We start from the raw sequence: 7630 nt of genomic DNA, 5'->3' as shown, positions 1-7630 counted from the left end.
GATGTCAGCGCCCATGTCAGGCAGCTCCTACAGGCCTGTAATTCCAGGTCCAGTGGGTCCAACACCCTCTGCAGGCACCGAGATGTACATGGCATACTGTGGGAGCCCATTTTCAGGTTCCTCGTGGCTTTACCCAGCAGGTCCTCATAGAGAGGATGATTAGGACCATGGGCCTGAGTGCAGGTGTCTGAGATGGTCTGCACTTGGCTGTGCTGGCGGGGAAGTCTTTTGCTCCACCCCCTTGGTGTCTCTGTAACTACCCTGGGCAGAGACAGTCAGGGCCCGTTGGAAAAGGTTCTGGGCCCTCTTGAGGCTATCCTTTATTTTTTATCTGTTTATCTCTGCAACATAAATCCTTCTGTCTAATATTTCCTGCTGCTCGTACTCAAGAAAACTCTGGGGAATTGTGGGGTTGGTGGGTAAATGCCCCACAGCATACAGACACAAAAATATTTCTTAAAAATTAAAAGGGGAGTCCTGGAGAGGTAGCCAGCAATTAAGGACACTAGCTGCTTTTGCCAAGTACCACAGTTTGGTTCCTAGCACCCATATGACAGCTCATAACCATTCCAGGGGATCCATTGTCCTCTTGTGGCCCCAGCAGGAGTTTCACACGTGATGGACTTACATTCAGACAAACACCCCTACACATGAAAATAGAAGTAAATCTGAAGAAGTTCATTACAAGCTGGGTGGTGGGCACACCTCTAATCCCAGCACTCGGGAGGCAGAGGATGGCAGATCTCTGTGAGTTCCAGAACATCCAGGGCTACACGGAGAAATTCTGTCTCGGTCTCGGAAAAACAAAAACGAGGAGGAGGAGGAGGAGGAGGAGGAGGAGGAGGAGGAGGAGGAGGAGGAGGAGGAGAAGGAAGAGGAGGAGAAGGAGGAGGCAGTTTATTACACTGATTTCACAAGTCAGGCTAAGCACCACCACCCCACTCTCTGGAGAAGAATAAATAGGTCCCTGGAGGCTGGTTTGCTCCATCAAAGCCATTTTGGACACACAGTTGAAGCAAACCATTTCATTGGGTTGGGACCAAGACAATCTGTGGTGATTGTCTCCTACACCCAGACTGCTACCTGTAATTTCGGCTGCAGCTGGCCTATTTCTTCTTTTGTACAGAACACAGGAAATCTGTCTATAGACAGAAAAGGAAAGATAAAAATATCCTGATTCCCTCTAAGAGTTGTTTGGACTCCAAAACTACCTATATTGCTATGGTGAACTCTGCCTTTAGCTCTTGAATTTACACCCAGTGTGTACGTGCTGAGTGGATATTATTGAAGGAATCAATGAGTATTCCCACCAAAATCCCTCCTTTAACTTTTCAATACTCGTAGTTCCACAAGCTTAAACACAAGAACTAACGGGGGAAAAAAAAACAATTTCTCAAGCAACAAATAAATTCTGGAAGCTTAACTACTAGCACCTAAGCATCCGCAGAATTCTTTTTATGTGAAAAGGACAACTGAGACTCAGAGTCATATGATTTGGGTTTTGGCAAAGGTTTGCTACATAGAACAGAAATTATTAGTAAATGGTACTTTATAAAATTTTAAAACTTTAGCAATTTGAAAGAAACTAAGAAAAAGGAAACCCACAAATTGGCAGGAAAATGTAGAGCATATTCTGATAAACCGTATATATTCAGAGCAGTAATTTATTTTTTTTAATAGGTAGACTTCAAATGGCCTTTTATTACAGGAGATAAGATGAACACTATCTGCAGTGATGACCCACATTTCCTTAGACAAATGTAATTTAAAACAATGAGCTTCACTACACAGCTAGAATATGAAATTTTGACAAATCCAAGTGTCGGTACGTATGTGGAACAAAAACTCTCACCATTGATGGTGGAAATGTCACGTGATACAGCCATTTCCAAAGAGACCAGAAGTTAGAGATACACTTAGACTCAACCCAATAATATGACAGGGATTTACTAGAAAATGTAAACAGTGTGCATCAACATTGTTCATATTGTTCAAGACATCTGTACTCACAATGATTAAAGGCTGGAAACAACATAAATATCCATCAAAGGGGGAATGGAAGAGCATCTTGTCATTGGTGGAACACTGCCCTGCACTAGCAGGAAGGCCCTACAAGATGGCTCAGCCAGTGAAGGACTCACCACAGGAGTCTGATGGCCTAAGCTCACTACCAAGAGAGCTCATGCCTGCGCCTACACTATATGCCTATAGTATAGATGTTTTCTGTCTGTGTAACCCATTCAGGGGCCAGGGAGATGGCTCATTTGATAAAGTGCCTGCTCAGCAAGTGTGAGGACTTGATGCCTGCCCCCAACACCAAGTTAAAAGTCAGGCATGTTTGTTTATAACTCCAGTGCTGGAGGGGTGAGGCAGTGACAAGAGGATCCCATTCAGCTCACTGGCTAGCCAGTCTAGCTGAATCCGTGAGTTCCACGTTTAATGATAAGTCCTGTCTCAAAAATAATAATAGAGCCGGGCGGTGGTGGCGCAGGCCTTTAATCCCAGCACTCAGGAGGCAGAGCCAGGCGGATCTTTGTGAGTTCAAGGCCAGCCTGGTCTACAGAGCGAGAGCCAGGACAGGCACCAAAACTACACAGAGAAACCCTGTCTCGAAAAAACAACAACAAAATTATAATAATAGTAATAGTAACAATAATATGGTGGACAGCAATAGAGAAAACATCCAATGTCAACTTCTGGCTTCTGCACATGCACACATACATACACACACAATGCATACAACACAAACACAGACCCATGTATATGAAATTCTAGTAAAAGTAGAACTAAAGCAACAGAAAACAGATGAGAGGTTTGTGCAGACTAGGAGACTGGAAGGAAGCTACTATAAAGGCACGGGAGAGCACTTAGGGAGCTGGAAATCTGCCGTTGCTTGATTGTGGCCATGCTGACATGCATATGTAGTTGTCAAAATCCAAACTACACAACAAGCTGGAAAATGTTCTTATCTGTAAATCACAGCAGTAACACTGACTCTTAATAGATTTAAAGATGTCATGTTCAGTGCTAACAAAAGCCAACTTGGAATGTTTGACCAATGACTTTCCGAGCTCATGAGTCACGTCGACGAGGATGGATCAAGAGGAAGATTACAGCAGAGCCCCGACCCATGCAGCTGAAGCTCTCATGGATGTGGGAAATTTTCCTGTCTGACTCACTTTCTGATAACTTTCTCGGCCTTTACCCACTAAAAGAATTCAACCTGGGCTTATGAAAAACAAACTAACTAAAGTGAATGAGTACTTGGCTTTCGGTGGCACACTTCTTTAAACATATATCTTTTATAGATTTTGTACAGTAAGAAATAGGATTGCCGAGAGCACTTAGATGATCATGTTGACAGGTTACTGGTCGAACCCTGCATGGGTAAAATTGCATCTGGAAGTTACAAGTGTGGGTCTCCAAGGAGAGTGGTCCAGAATAGAATCCATGAGAGGTAAAAATTTCTCTGTCTACCTTCTTGACTCACTAATACTATTATGAAGTACTCACCAGTAAGGGTTTGTGGAGAGTTTTTAGAAAATTTCTAGAATATATTCAAACACACACACACACACACACACACACACACACACACACACACACATGCACACACACATGCACACACTCTTGAGGGCTGGGGAGATGACTCAGCTGCTAAAGTGTTTGCAACTCAAGAATGAGGGCTAGAGGTCAATCCACAGAGCCCCCTTGGAAAAGCTGGGGTGGTGTGAGTGTTTGTGGGGCCAGTGCTAGGAAGGTAGAGACAGCAGATCTCTGGGGACAGCAGTCCACTCAACCCCATCTTACAGTTGAGCTCCAGGCCAATGAGAGATACTGTCTCAAAAAGCAAGGTGCATGGCTCCTGAGGTTGAATGTGAGGTTGGCCTCTGCCCTACACATTCACAACCCACACATGTATATGCATGCACACGTACACACACACACACACACACACACACACACACACACACACACACACTGAACAATATGAATTGTCACCCTTACAGGTCAGCAATTGCTAGATACTTCATAACGCCTAACTGTCTGAGTTAGGATTTCTATTGCCATGATGAAACACCATGACCAAAAGTAAGTTGGGGAGGAAAGAGTTTATATGGCTTACACTTCCACATCACTATTCATCGTCAAAAGAAGTCAGGACAGGAACTCAAACATGCAGGAACCTGGAGGCAGGAGCTGAAGCAGAGGCCATGGAGGGGTGCCAAAACTCAGCTGCTCTCCGTGACCTCTTCACATTCAAAACTAGCACCACTTGGGTGCCTCCTGCACTACCAAGTTCAGTGACCAGCACAAGGTGCAAGCTTGGGTAGCCTGCCCACAATGGGCTGAGCCCTCCCAAATCTGTCATTAGTTAAGAAAGTGTCCTATAGGCTTGCCTGCAGCCCGATCTTATGGAGGCATTTTCTCAATTGAGGCTCCCTCCTCTCTGATGACTAAACCTTGTGTCAAGTTGACATAAATCCAGACAGCACATGAACCAATATATTTTCTTTTTAGTGTGTGTGTGTGTGTGTGTGTGTGTGTGTGTGTGTGTGATGTACATGTTCATATGTATGCAGGTGCACATTTATGGGTAGGTATGTGTGAGACAGAGTCCCTCACCAATTCAGCTAGTGTAGCTAGCCATCCTGCTTTGGAGAACTTATATCCACCTCCAGAGCTTAGGGCTTACTGGTGGACCGCTTATACCCACCCAACATTCAGGCGTGTGCTGTGGATCTGAACCCCAGTCCTAATACTTGCACAACAAGCTCTTTACCCACAGAGCCACCTTCCAATGCATCCTTTTATTTACTGCATGCTGCCATGGTCTATACTGTTTTATACTTCATTGCTCTCCAATAATATATAATGGCCATTTCCCCAGATCAACACATACAGCTCTCCTTCACTTTTAAAATTCCTACATGGTTGGTCACAGCATGAGAGTGACATACCTTAGTCATTTCCTTTGTCACAAATATCAAACTTGATCTCTCCCAACAAAAGAGCTGCCTAGGTTAATATCCTTTCAGTGGCTGTTATCAAATATAAATGTCACTCTTACGACTCCAGTCTAAGGATGTGTACACCCCAACAACAGACATTTGAGGTTTTAGATTGCCTACATCTCTTTCCATTTAAAATCTCAAGCACCCATACAAAAATAATTCACCGTGTAGGAAAGTCAACTAGTATATTATTACATTTAGAAGACAACCCAGGTTATAATCAGTGAATGCTATTCACCTGGAAAATCTCTACCTAAGAGGGTTGTTAATATAATTATTACTGTTATTTACATCTTTGACCTTTTGAAGCTGCTCATCTACTCCCATTCAAAACTCTGCCTGTACAATAAAATAAGACTTTCCCTTCACAGTCAAGGTCCTTTGCCTCCAGCCCCATGTGACCTTCCTGCCTTGCATTACAAGTACCCCACACTGTCACACTTGGCTGTGTCGGCTTCCTTTAACCCAGGACGTTCTCTCTTCCTTCTCAGCTCTTCTGTGGGAAGTCTGCCCAGGCTCACAGTCTACCTGAAAAATTTCCATCCTTCCTTGCCCCCGCCAATGACGTGTAAGGCTGTAAGGGAAGCTTCATTTTCATCTTCGACACACTTGGGCCCAAATGCTCAGCCGCTCTGCTTTGTCACCGTGAGACACAGAATAAATGACTTGCCTTCCCCTACCCTCTATTTTTCCCAACTGAAAAATGAAATGCAATCTCTTGGCTATGCCTTAAGTATTTGGGACAGCATGTAATTCACTGCTAAAAGGAAAGTGTGTTTCTTAGCAGATCACATGTGTGGGCGATGTATAAGGCATCACTTCGGTCTTCCCACAGAGCTGCTGGGAGTTTTGTTCTGAAAAGATTTGGAATGATCTAGATTTTATGAAGTCCTTTCTCACCAGACTCCATATCTGAGATACCTGTCCACTTCTGAGATACCTGCTCTAGGTCTGGGTCATTTGTCAGCTAAAGAGAGCTAAAGGAAACACAATTGATTCCTGCTGAATTATATAACACACACACACATATATATACATATATACATATATACTGTTGTAGAATATTATTTTAAGGTGTGTTACTTTTGTTTATGTTGCATTTGTTTAACTCTGTGAAGCTGTGTTACTGTGCCCATGTAAAACACCTGATGGTCTAATAAAGAACTGAATGGCCCATAGCAAGGCAGGGAAGAGAGAGAAGTGGGGCTGTCAGGCAGAGAGAATATGTAGAAGGAGAAATCTGGGATGAAGAGAAGAAAAGAGATGGAGGAGTGAAAAAAAAGGAAGTAGCCAGAGAAGGAGGTGGACTCCAGGGGCCAGCCACCCAAATACACAGCAAGCCACGGAGTAAGAGTAAGATTTACAGAAGTAAGAGAACGGGAAAAGCCCACAGGCAAAAGGTAGACAAGATAGGTTAAAGAAAGCTGGCAAGAAACAATCCAAGCTAAGGCCAGGCATTCATAATTAAGAATAAGCCTCTGTGTGTGATTTATTTGGGAGATGGGTGGCGCCTCCCACCCAGCCCCAAAAAAGAGTAAAAGAAATAACACCACACTTACATTTACTTTGTTGCTCAAGATAGCCTTGAACTTAGGATTTCTACCAACCCAACCCCTAGCTTCCCAAATGCTAGGATTGTATACGTAAGCCCCACCCCTCCCGGGTGGGGGCGGAGCTAAAAGATTTTCTTCAGTGTAATGAAAACCCCATATTGCCATTTCCCAAAAGTCCAGAAAGGATTCTGATCGATTTTAAATTACTTCCTAATGCTCTCATGTTGACACGAACCTATGAGCACTATGTCCAAGCCTGTGATAATCAATGTGCACGGTGTATTCTTTGCTGGAGTCCAGGTCACTTCTTCTGAAGTTTTGGGACAGTCCAGATAATGCCATAGCAGCCAAGCAGTAAGATCTAACCTGTGTGTGTTTATCTCACCCTAGAAACTCACAGACTCCTTAATGGTAGGGATTGTGTCTTAACTATCTTTGTCATGACCCAGCCTCACTTTTTAAAGTTTTATGACTTAATTTTTTTTTGTTAGATTTATTTTATGTGTATGAGTAGTTTGGCTGCCTGCATGCATGTGTGCGCACCATATGTGCCTGATGCCCAAGGAGGTCAGAAGGGGGCACCAGAACACAGGAATTGAAGTTACAGATAGTTGAGAACCACCTTGTGGATACTTGACTTCCTCTGCAAGAGCAGCAAGTGTTCTTAATGAAAATTATGCAAGGTAGATGATTTTTAAAAAAACAAATGAATGCGTGTGATTAACGAATGAAGTTCAGCAGTACAAGTAACCTAAGTCTCTAACAGCGCTTTCTCCCCCACCAGGTGAACGACTCTGTAGGACCAGTTTGTGTTGGTCCTCACTTTTTTTCCAACAGGCACAGTAAGAGTTGTAGCGATCTTAGTTTCCCCTAGAATGAGTATTTCGGCGCATAAAGAATGGAAGAAAGCCAAGGCCAAATGGAGTGAGCTGCCTTGGCGAGACCGGGTACAGCGCGTGTCCTCCTGCCCAGGAGTGGGTGGTCACAGGAACCCTGCAGCCGCAGCTCCTGGGAACCGCGGGCGGGCGCTGGCGCCGGCCTGTCCTCCGCAGCGCCAGGGGG

The sequence above is a fragment of the Peromyscus eremicus genome, chromosome 3 (assembly GCF_949786415.1).
Source record: "Peromyscus eremicus chromosome 3, PerEre_H2_v1, whole genome shotgun sequence".
NCBI lineage: Eukaryota > Metazoa > Chordata > Mammalia > Rodentia > Cricetidae > Peromyscus > Peromyscus eremicus.
Note: the sequence above shows the minus strand (reverse complement) of the source record.